Raw genomic sequence first — 10,466 nt, 5'->3', positions numbered from 1 at the left:
TTATTTGAAACTTGCATAGGTTAACGCCACTACTAACCACTCGATCTTGGCCGTTCCCGATCAAACAGACAAGATCTATATGTATGTTATATCACAACGGTTGGAGAAGCTACTATGGAGAGATTTTGTGGGCCAAAAGCATTACTTGCAGCTCAATCATTTGCCCTCCACGCCTGCCTGGAGTGCTTACTCCAGTTACGTCTATTACCGCTATAGGGCTCCGTGCCATACAAATATCTAAAGCCCTCGAGGCGGCCGAAGCTTCAGCCACAGTAGCAGCGCAGACTCGAAAAAACCACTAACATGTCTCTGGTATTTGGGGGATAGCAGATCATGGCATCTGCGTTCAATATCCCCCAAGCTTTTTGCCTCCTCTGTTTCTGTGTGAGTATATGCGGGGGTGTGGGAAGTAACAGGGTCAGAGTTTCTCATTTTGTTTTCACCCATCGCCAGTTCCAATCCCAGTTTTCCACTTGTGGCCTGTCGTCTATTTGCTTTCGTTGGCGTTCGGCATCTATATATATATATATATACAACGTTTATCGACGCTCTTCAGATACATATAGAGTTTCTCCTGTTCTCTCTCACTCCCTTAAACTCTGTCTGTTTTTCCCCGCATGACGGATCTCTTGTCTTATAAACTATTTCTTTCAGAAGTGGGGACCAAGAGAAGATAACAGTAGAACAAGCTTCTGTTCATCTTTGCAGTTGCTTTTGTTTGTCTTTTGTCTAGTTCGCGCTCGGCCTGTCTCGTGTCCTGTTCCATCGAGAGGAGCAGAACGAAACGGGTCCTATCTGTGTTCGCTGACCAGCGAAAGGCGACTTGGGAGCGTTAATTGGTTGAGACGAAAACCAGACCAAATACCTGCACTACGCAGAAAATTGCTCTGTCGAAGATAAACATTTGCGACTGCATGTACAAAAGACAAAAAAACAACAAAACGATAATAGAACAGCGTTACAAAAACGCAACGGAAATAGAAACGTTTGAAAATCATACGAACGATGCCGATTGTACAGGCTACTGCTAGAGATATCAACGGGTATCGAACACGTATTGCGGATTAAGACTGTAGAAGAGAAATTGAAACACAGATAAGATTATGACGCGAGCCGAACAGCGAGTGCGTTGGTCTGAGTGCACGACGCAGATAGAGCAGCCAATTTGACAGCACGAACGTTGTCGGCTATTTCAGCAACTATAGCACTGTATCGTCGCTTAAATACGACTCTGATTAACATTAAACTTTTATATACGTTTCGTCAATAGCAGACCACGCTTTCGGAGAAAGAGCGGCGATTCGAAGTTAGACGAGTACGTGTTATTGACGCATGGGGATATAATCGTTCCTATTAGACCACAAATGGATTTTATTATCATTATAAGCACGAAATAGTCTTACTGATAAAACTAGCCCACAAATACTAATTTTCAATATAATTTTAAGCACAAAAGTAATCAGTGTTCCAATTTGCCAGTGCTTAAAAGTAGCTAATATCGTTCAAGCGGAATTAAATGCTAGCCGAGGAAGTAATTGCGTCGGCGTTAAGAGGCCTAGTTATAGCAAAAGACGCGAATTAGAGGCAGATTTTACTTAATGATACTTATGTACTGACAGGCCACGTGAATAGCAAAATTATAACACAAGACTTTAAGGACAATGTTAGCTTCTACGTAATTTAGTACGTTGTCTTTTAGCACAATATTCAGCAGACTGTCATTACCTTTCTTTCATGTGGGTTCCAGCTGTTACGCCCTTCATTATTCGCCAGCCTAAATGGAATTGTATCTATGTACTACAGCTCAGTTTCAAACAGTAAGCCTGCTAAATTTGCTTTACCCAACATCAGATGATCATTGGCAAGGGAAAGCAGAGAATGAGGAAATTCAATAGAACTAATTATACGAATCATTAATTGACAGCTATTTTTAAGTTTGTTATTCGAGCTTATTTTTGTAGAAATACACAAAATAGACACAGATTTTGTATACAAATTCATTTTTATTCGTCTACACAAAAAAAAAACAGGCACAATGCGATTAATAACGGAAATAACGGCTACTTAGAGCAAAAACGAAAATAAATTTTACAGAGACTCAGTATCTCACAGCCACTGGCCTTGTCAAAATGTTCCGTACGCTACGTCTTGCCAGTCTACAACTGGACAAAATTTTATGCGTCTACTTGGTGCTGGCTCGGTATTTTAATAGACTTCCCGTGTATGGTCTGTACGAGACCAACAAAACGCAAAATCACGCTCACCTATAAGTGTACGAGAAAGTACTATTATGATTATTACAGCTATGTTAATAACAGGTGGGTCTAGAAAAAAAAATAATAGGCATCCTAGACGGACCCTTATGGGCATATACATTTGGGCTTATCAACGCACGCCATTACAAAGCTCCTGAAGAACAGCAGTAACCGCTTACATTCTTAGATATGGAAAGACACTTGCACGTAACAGACTACATAATTTTAGATAAAAGCTAGAGCTAGCAGGGATACTTGTGAACCATGTGCCACATATGTATAATATAACTGTAAAAAAGTATGGGGCACAAAGGGAATGGTGGGTAAAAGGAAAGGACATACAAGATCCTCTATATACCTTTTACAGAGACCCTCGTGTCGACATTTCGAGCATAAAAACTTTAACTCCATTATCTATGAGAAAACCTGGATGCTGATTTTATAGGCCGACTGTAAATTTAAAAGCTTTTCATGGCTCACAACTGAGAACGTTCTGGCAATCAAAATAAAGAGTTTAACAATATTCCAAGTTGTGTGAAAGTCTAGCTCACTCGCAGTAGGCCTCTGGCAACTGAGAATCCCTAGAGTAATTAGGTCGATACGCGTACTAGCTAGCAGTTAGGTTTTCCTGATTTCAACCTGATCACATGTTTCAATTATCTACTGGCTTCCGCTGTAAGCGAAATTTACCGTTTGTTTATTGAGGCTTTACGAGTTCTCGTTTTGTATCTCGGACAAACAACCAAAAGCGGAAACAAATTAAGAACGCATGCATGTCTGTAAAAGCGCATAAATATCAGCTTATAGGGCATTTCTATATAATCGAATATATCATATTTGGTATACTACTAGCACCGTACATCGTACCGGATGGGCATTTTACAAGATTCAGAACATTAAGTCTAACTAATATCAGTTAATAATTGCAAGTTTGATTCGACTGTTTTGTAATGCTGAGATAAAAAAAAAATGCCCTGGGATCACGAAAAAATTGCCCCAGGTAGTCCAAATATAGCGTACCGAGAATCATGGCTATTACACTGCTGAAGACTTTCGGCTAACCGTTGCTTTTTTCTTAAATATTTAACGAATGATTCTGAAAGCGGCTAATCTACGTATAGGCATATTTTAATGAACTAATGACTTTTTATTAAAAATACACAGAAATGAGATCTCATACAGCCATCCCGACACTAATCAAATTTGTACTAAAAGGAATTCCCTTCACGTCATACAGGGCAGATAGGGCTCTATATAGACGTAATAGGGCTCTAGAATTAGTCATTCCTTAGGGAGATAATGGAGAACCAGTAAGGTGATGCGTGATGAAATGCAGAACGAGTGATTCTTCTTTACGCAGCATGTGCCCATAATCGTTAAAATGTTTAAACATCTTTGGGCAATAAACTTAAAGTAATTAAAACCACACTTATTTATCTATAATTTTTTAGACTTTCGTTTTCCTTTATTGGCGGTAGAAAACGAGATTTCTAAGCTAATAGTAACGATCCGATTTATTGTCTGCTAACTGTTGTAAACGTTGACGCGACGACAGGTGTTTTCCAGCGAAATGATAATTATATAGATTCAACCCAAAGTTTCCACTGGGAAAGTACTATAGTTCGTAGCGTTTCTGCCGCTTCGGTCTTATCACTACTGGCGGCAAAGCGGTGAGGTACTTCACAAGTGCACAAGACCGGCCAGTCTCTTATCCTCCCGCTCACCAAAGTTCTGAAAGGAAACTTCGCTGGACTTGCTTAGACTAGGCGTTCGTTACTTGCCGCTCCTTCCTTAATGTCGTGCCGGAAACGGGTCTACGAGCCTCACAGTCGGGAAAAGGCGGGCAAAGGCGTCTCAACGCGACAAAAATACGCCAGCAACCACACAAGCGGACTGTGCGGGGTCTGCGCAGCCATTATTGTCGACTAAGGCCAGCCAACCTGACGACGTACTAGGCAGGCCGCTCGAGCAGAGATGAAGAAAGGATGTCTCTATGGTCGAAGCAGGCGTTATTCGATGCTCCAGTGGTGCGAAAACCAAACAGAATGAGAAGATTCGGATTGCGGAAGTTTGTAAGGGTAGCAGCTTAGATCAGAGCACAACCTCTTAGCTGGCTGGGCCACGCAGTTGTTGATCGTTTTTCCTTCTCTCTCGCTTATTCAATGGCGTCGCGAGCGTCGGTCGCAGATTGTAAAAGTGTTGCAATCGTCATTGCCGCGGGCGAGTAACCTACACACGGACAAGGCGTCCCTTCAGTTTGCGCATTTAACCTCCTTGTTGATTTCTCGAAGGCACGATAGTATCCGGGCTAAAAAAGCCAGTTCCGGGGATTCGGGGTGCGAGTGCGAGGAGGTGCAGAACAAGAGAGAGGGACAGATACAGCACTATTGCTAAGAAAGCCCGACACAACGACCTAGAAAGTTAGATAGCAAAGGGGAGATTGTAGACAACACACCAATGTCGTCCCATATTTGCCGCAGTCTGGGCGCCACAATGGGAGGGCGGCCCATGCCCACACAGGAAGCAACCCGACAGAGGTGGTATTTTCTACACTGTAGTTGTCGCGTTGTACTTATGCGATAACAAATCATGGCGCAAAGGAAGGTGAACGGGCGCCTGGGGAAGAGCGAGCTGTGGGGGTAAAAAGTGGAAAGGAAAAAATCGCACAATCTGTAAGTACAGAAAGACGGGAACACAGAGAGAGAGAATAGCATCGTTTCTCTGCGAAGCTGTACGTCAGAAACGTGTAGTACAATCGTAGGACATTGATTGTAGACAACCCTACAGAGAAAAATACTTAGCAATAGACGTGGACGATGGAGGAGGAAAAGCAAAGGTAGGAAGGACGAAGTGATACGAAATCGAGAGCAGAAAAATAAGAGAAGAGTTTCGCACATTTATATTATTATTATTGCTACTATAGGTGCACGGGGACACTCTGGAGCGTATGCCTCGGGCCCATAGAGATAGGATAGATTACTTACGATTCGATGAGCACATTGTATATTTTGCTCTCTTAGATCTGAGTGCGTAAAGAGGCTTAAGCTCTATGTTGAGCTCTTAGCCACGCAATGCCACGTATTAATTGAAATTTAAATAGAAAAAAATGTAATTTCTTGAGTCCGTTTCGAGACGTCGTTCAAGAAGCTGAACAGCTCAAAAATGAAAGAGTTACTTCGGCAAGAAGTAAACAATTAATTATCTGTATATTTTCGGTTTATGCGATACAAAATCAGAATTGAAGTTTCTCTTTCAAAGAGCTGAAGTTTTTTTACCACCAATACGTCTACTAAAACCTGCCTCCCGTAGGGCTACTTTGAAACTTAAACGATGGATCGGGAGATGGCCGTACAGTGGCTTAGAAAGTTAGTGAACGTGTCTTATACGACAGAAGACTTCCTTCGCTTTTGGCAGTGTATCTCGAATTCAGGATTCAAATAACTTTCTCCTGATTATGACATAATTTTGTAGTAATTTCGCTGCCCCAGCCCCCTTGGCTTATCAGACGTTGCGGGACATGGTACATAGAAAGCATCTCCATTGGACGGATGTTGAAATCTGTTTGATATTTAGAGGCCTCTAGGTACACAGGACAGGCAAATCGTCTTCAAAGACTGATCATTTGCGAATAAAAATGTCAGCAACCTTTAAATGAGTTACGAAAACTTGTTCTATCAATAAATTGGCCGCTATTGTTATCTTTTAGTTAATAAACGGTTGCTGCTGTAAACAGTGTTGGTAACACCAATCTTTGATTATACGTAGGTATCGATTTTTCATACAGATTTAGTTTAAAAACTGGCTTAAATGTGTGTTTACCTTAAGCTAAACCGAGAAACTCACAATTGCCAGCTCCATCAAGGCACGTTGTTAGCATTCGACATTTCGATCCACCGTCACCAAAGGCCCGTCTCGCCATCTGCCTCCTTATCAACAGAAGCCGCAAGTAACGCGATCAGAAATCCAGTTGAAAATGCCTTCTATACCTCGTTCTCAATTTCCTAAGTTTCCGCCGTTCCCCTACTAAGTTGGACGGCTCTGTCCCGGGGACCACCATCTGCGTGCAGATCTCGGAATACTACCGCTTACCGATTGAGCTTTTTTCCTCAACGGCCTCAATCAGATTCGTAGCTTCTGTTGCCAAAGGACGAGGAAAAATTCTTTACAACCGCTGCTCACCTTTCCTTTCTACCTGCACGATCACAATCTACAGCTTCGCCTGGCCTGCTGTTGAAATTATGCCATCTCGGACCGTACCGTCGTCGAATCCTGTTGTGGTTTGTGTCGTGTCCTTTTTTAGGAGAGCAAGAAAGGAGGATAGCGCGGGAACAAAGAAAAGAACCTCCTCTTTAGCTTGTCTTTTATCTGCTTTATGTTCTTCTTTGCTATTGAACAGCAACAGCGGTTTTCCGGAAATAGTGAACCTTAGTTCGGCCTAGCCATAATGGACTTGCAGTCGACCATTTAGTGTATATACATATATATATATATATATATATGTGTGTGTGTATTTACGGGAGAGCATTTTTTGTGTGGTTGTTATGGTCTACGGCTTCTCTATCTGCGGTAAAATATGTTGGCGAGAGCTAGATCTGACGAAAGTGAGATACTGTGTTGTGACGTAATATATATAGATATATGTATTGTAAAGGGGGGCAACAAAACGATTGTTAAAACAGTTGAATGACAGTTGTTTTAAAAGTAGCTACTGCAGGAAAGTTAAAGGAAGCGAACATCGGGACATTAATAGACGTGTTAGATATATGGATCTCTGTCAGTTCTTATCAAAAGATCGATTTAAATCACCATTTGCATGCCATTTTCATAGGGAACTTGCACGAAATTAAGTCATGCTCGATGTTGGCTATTAGATAAACTATCTAATTCAATTGTATGTACATTTCGGCTTGGTGTATTTGTTTGTCAGGAACTGCTACATTATAATCTGATTTGTTTCAAAATCAATATGCTTTGCTCTGGTCCTCGTTTACGCAGGCATGAAGAAACACTCGTGCTTTCCGGTGAATGCTCAAACACTTAATATACCCAGTTCCCAGACGGCAGATTGCCTAAAGGTTTCGGAATTGCATGAATGGAAGTATCTGAGCTCTGTATCAGCGAACCTGAACGCACCCACAATCAGAGAGTAATTTCAACGTAGTTAACTCAGGATTTCATAATAAAGAAACGTGTTAATTTAGCATAACGCAAGCCATAGTTGAGCGTCTCACTCGCTTATCTATCAAGGCGTTTACCTGTTATTTTATAAAATACAATGCGTCATATGTGCTATATATGAATGTTTTATGCCGCGTCTATAATTACTCATGTGCGCGAAACCGACAACCAGAATTAACTTTGAATTTTCGCTCCTGCTGATTAAAATGCCATTTTGAGCGTTAATATGAAAGAAGACGGACGGTCGTCCATGATGTAGAAGGCTTCGGATCACAGTGCGTTCTCAGTTGCCGCAGCCACTTGATTGTTACACTCGTGTTGCTGTAGTTCGGTAACGAGCAGTTGGGAAGAAGTTGCGTTTAGACAGTTAAAACATTGATTGAGTGACCTATTGTTCGTTAATTTACTTATATCTCCTTAAAATTGTAGTTAGCTTAGCCATTATGAGTTAGCCATTGTCGATTAATCCTAATTGTTAAGGGAAAGTGGAGAATTAGGACAGTCAAAAAGTTCTAGTACTCGAGTCACTGAAAACGAAGTGTACGACACGATCTGGGGAATTTCGATGAGCGAAAACTCGCTGGCTTTGATCCCGCAAGAAAAGAAAAATTGTCTTTTTCGAAATTTTCGGTGAACTTCCACGGTCTGTTTTCACCACACGCCTCACCATTATCCAAAGTATGTATAGGAAACTAGGCTGAACTGGTCCTTGGTTCCTTTTCCATGTTTTATATCTTGTGACGGTGGATATTCATACATACGAATTGGTCATACGAAGCTGCTGTAATTTCTACTAATTGAATCGATAACTTCCTCTTCGTAGGCAGTTAAAGTTGATTTATCGTTATAGTTATACGTTAACGAGGCTAATCACAGTTTTGCTGAACTTTAATTGGTCAAGCATAAAAAACCCTTCGACGTAATTGGCTGTCGAATATTGCTCCCATCAGTTAAGAGCAGATGTTAAGGTATATGTGCCCTTGTGGAGGCTCAATAAAAAAAAGATAAGGTTTGCATGCATACTGAGTTTAACTTTATAGCAATATTAGTGGACTCTCTTTTCAGGTGTTTCGAAATAATTGGTCTTACAGAGTTGGCAAATCCTAAAACCCCGCGCTACAAGGGACTTCAGTCTCATGCTCAGCTTATTCGCTACTTGATTGCAGATAATATTATTTATATTCGTTGTTGTCTTGTTTAGAAACAAGTGTGAATCATCCTTATAACAGCATTTGGGTGAAATCATAAACGAGGTCCTCTACTTGATATCTACTTGTCGCTTGCTAATCGTTCGCCCCCTTCCCCCCCAAGAGCTGCAATGTATGATTAGCCATCACAACCAAACGGGATTCTGTATTATGTCCGTTTACTCTGACACATTAGCGCTCTTTGTGTCTAAAATGTCTGTCTATGCTAAATGCTGGACGAATTTTAAAATTTGCCGCCATACAAGACACTGCGATCCCTGACAGCACAAGGCACAATGTTAACAAAAGGTATCCTAGACCACACAATAAATACAAGAGAGTTGAAGCAGTACGGACATGTTGTGCCCTCAGTTAAGTCAAAACTTCTAGTAATCTCGTTTACTACCAGGCTTAGCGTTTCATTTAGAAATCTGAACGTGCTACTACGCAGTTATTTCTCACAGACCGTAATCATTTACGATGATCTTCCAGAGGTTTCTTTCCACTTTTCTTAATCGCTGATCGTCGAGGCAATTCCAGTATCACCCATACACAGACGAGCTTTCCGAGACGCTTGGAGAGAGTTGGTCATCGCCGACTCGTACATGAACGTAGAGCTTATGGGTGAAACGGGTTGGGCTAAAATCATCAACTCTTAAAGTGACTCTTTTCACTGCCTGTGAGCTCCCCATAAATGGTCTTTCCTTGGTGTTTCGTATTCAGCAGCTCGGCGATTGTCAGCCTGATTCGGGTTTGCCTTTCCTATGACCTGGGAACCATATTAGAGACGCTACTTCTCTGTGCATCTAATCATGACCACGAATCTGGTGTGTAATCTGTGTATCGCATTTATCAAGTATTCAAAGTAATCTATACAAATCTGATTGACAAATCGATGGTGTTAACTGGGAGCCCCACTGCGAATGTCTGTGAACATCAGTTGCTACTGTTTCGTAGATATAACGACGAGGAACATTGAGTTCTCTGGTTACCTTCGCTGTAACTAAATCGTGCGTTATCATCTTTCAATAGTTTAAGAATATACGACAAGAGGTTAGTATGACGCAACTGTATGTGAATAATATTGTTTCTATTGGGTGGGGTTCTTGAAACCCTCGACCCAAAAGAGAACCCACATGTCCCGTGATTGTAGTATATGTCGAATATAATTGCATACATTTAATTTAAACCCACTAAACTTTAATTCATTCCAGTTATCTTGCCGCATTGCAATTCCTTAGATAATCAGGTCTATCGCTGGGTACGAAGTTCCAATGAACTGCCTATAAGTTCAGCTAGATTAAAAACATATTCCCCTGCCACAATTTTCATATCTGCGATCTACTTATTTTTAGATAGATACAGTTCAAACAATATACATACGTGCAATGAAAGTGTTATTTTTTAGGGGGAATAATTATCTGTATCAGTTGCACAATGCTACCGTAACTGCATATAAGGTTAAGGGATCTGGCTGGTAGATGAGTCAGCCCTAGCACAGAAAACCATAATATCTGAGGATTTGTCGATAAAGAATGCGAGCAAAGCGCTTCGTTAACTTCAATGCATGACCTTCCTCGTTTTGGTCGAGACAACGAGATAATTAGGGCCGACGTCGCTGCCTGACAGATGGTAAAAAACCTCGAGCGCAATTTTAGTCTACTCATCTGACACGTCAAGTTTATCTATATAGGCGTATATGTAGAAACTTATATACAGAAACACTGACAGGTGTTCGTTTTTCCTAGTGAACGTTACTAAGCGACCTTATGGGAGTCAAATTGCTTGTCGTGGTTGATAGTGCTTAACCTTAAGCTAAGGGTTTCGGCTAAAATTCTATCTACTG

At 41.2% G+C, this 10,466-nt stretch overlaps 1 protein-coding gene across 2 annotated transcripts in view; it reads left to right on the top strand.

Moving 5' to 3' along the window:
• Positions 1-8,965: 8,965 nt before the first annotated feature.
• The window catches only part of LOC111266729 (MFS-type transporter SLC18B1), a 15,269-nt gene continuing 13,768 nt past the window's right edge, over positions 8,966-10,466 (top strand). For both annotated transcript variants that reach the window (XM_086971040.1, XM_086971042.1), the window contains exon 1: positions 8,966-9,673. The gene's annotated coding sequence lies outside the window, so the exon portion shown is untranslated. The remainder of the gene's footprint in view (positions 9,674-10,466) is intronic.

The sequence above is a fragment of the Varroa jacobsoni genome, unplaced genomic scaffold (genome assembly GCF_002532875.2).
Source record: "Varroa jacobsoni isolate VJ856 unplaced genomic scaffold, vjacob_1.0 scaffold_1110, whole genome shotgun sequence".
Lineage (NCBI taxonomy): Eukaryota > Metazoa > Arthropoda > Arachnida > Mesostigmata > Varroidae > Varroa > Varroa jacobsoni.
Note: the sequence above shows the minus strand (reverse complement) of the source record. Positions and strands in the feature narration are given on the sequence as shown.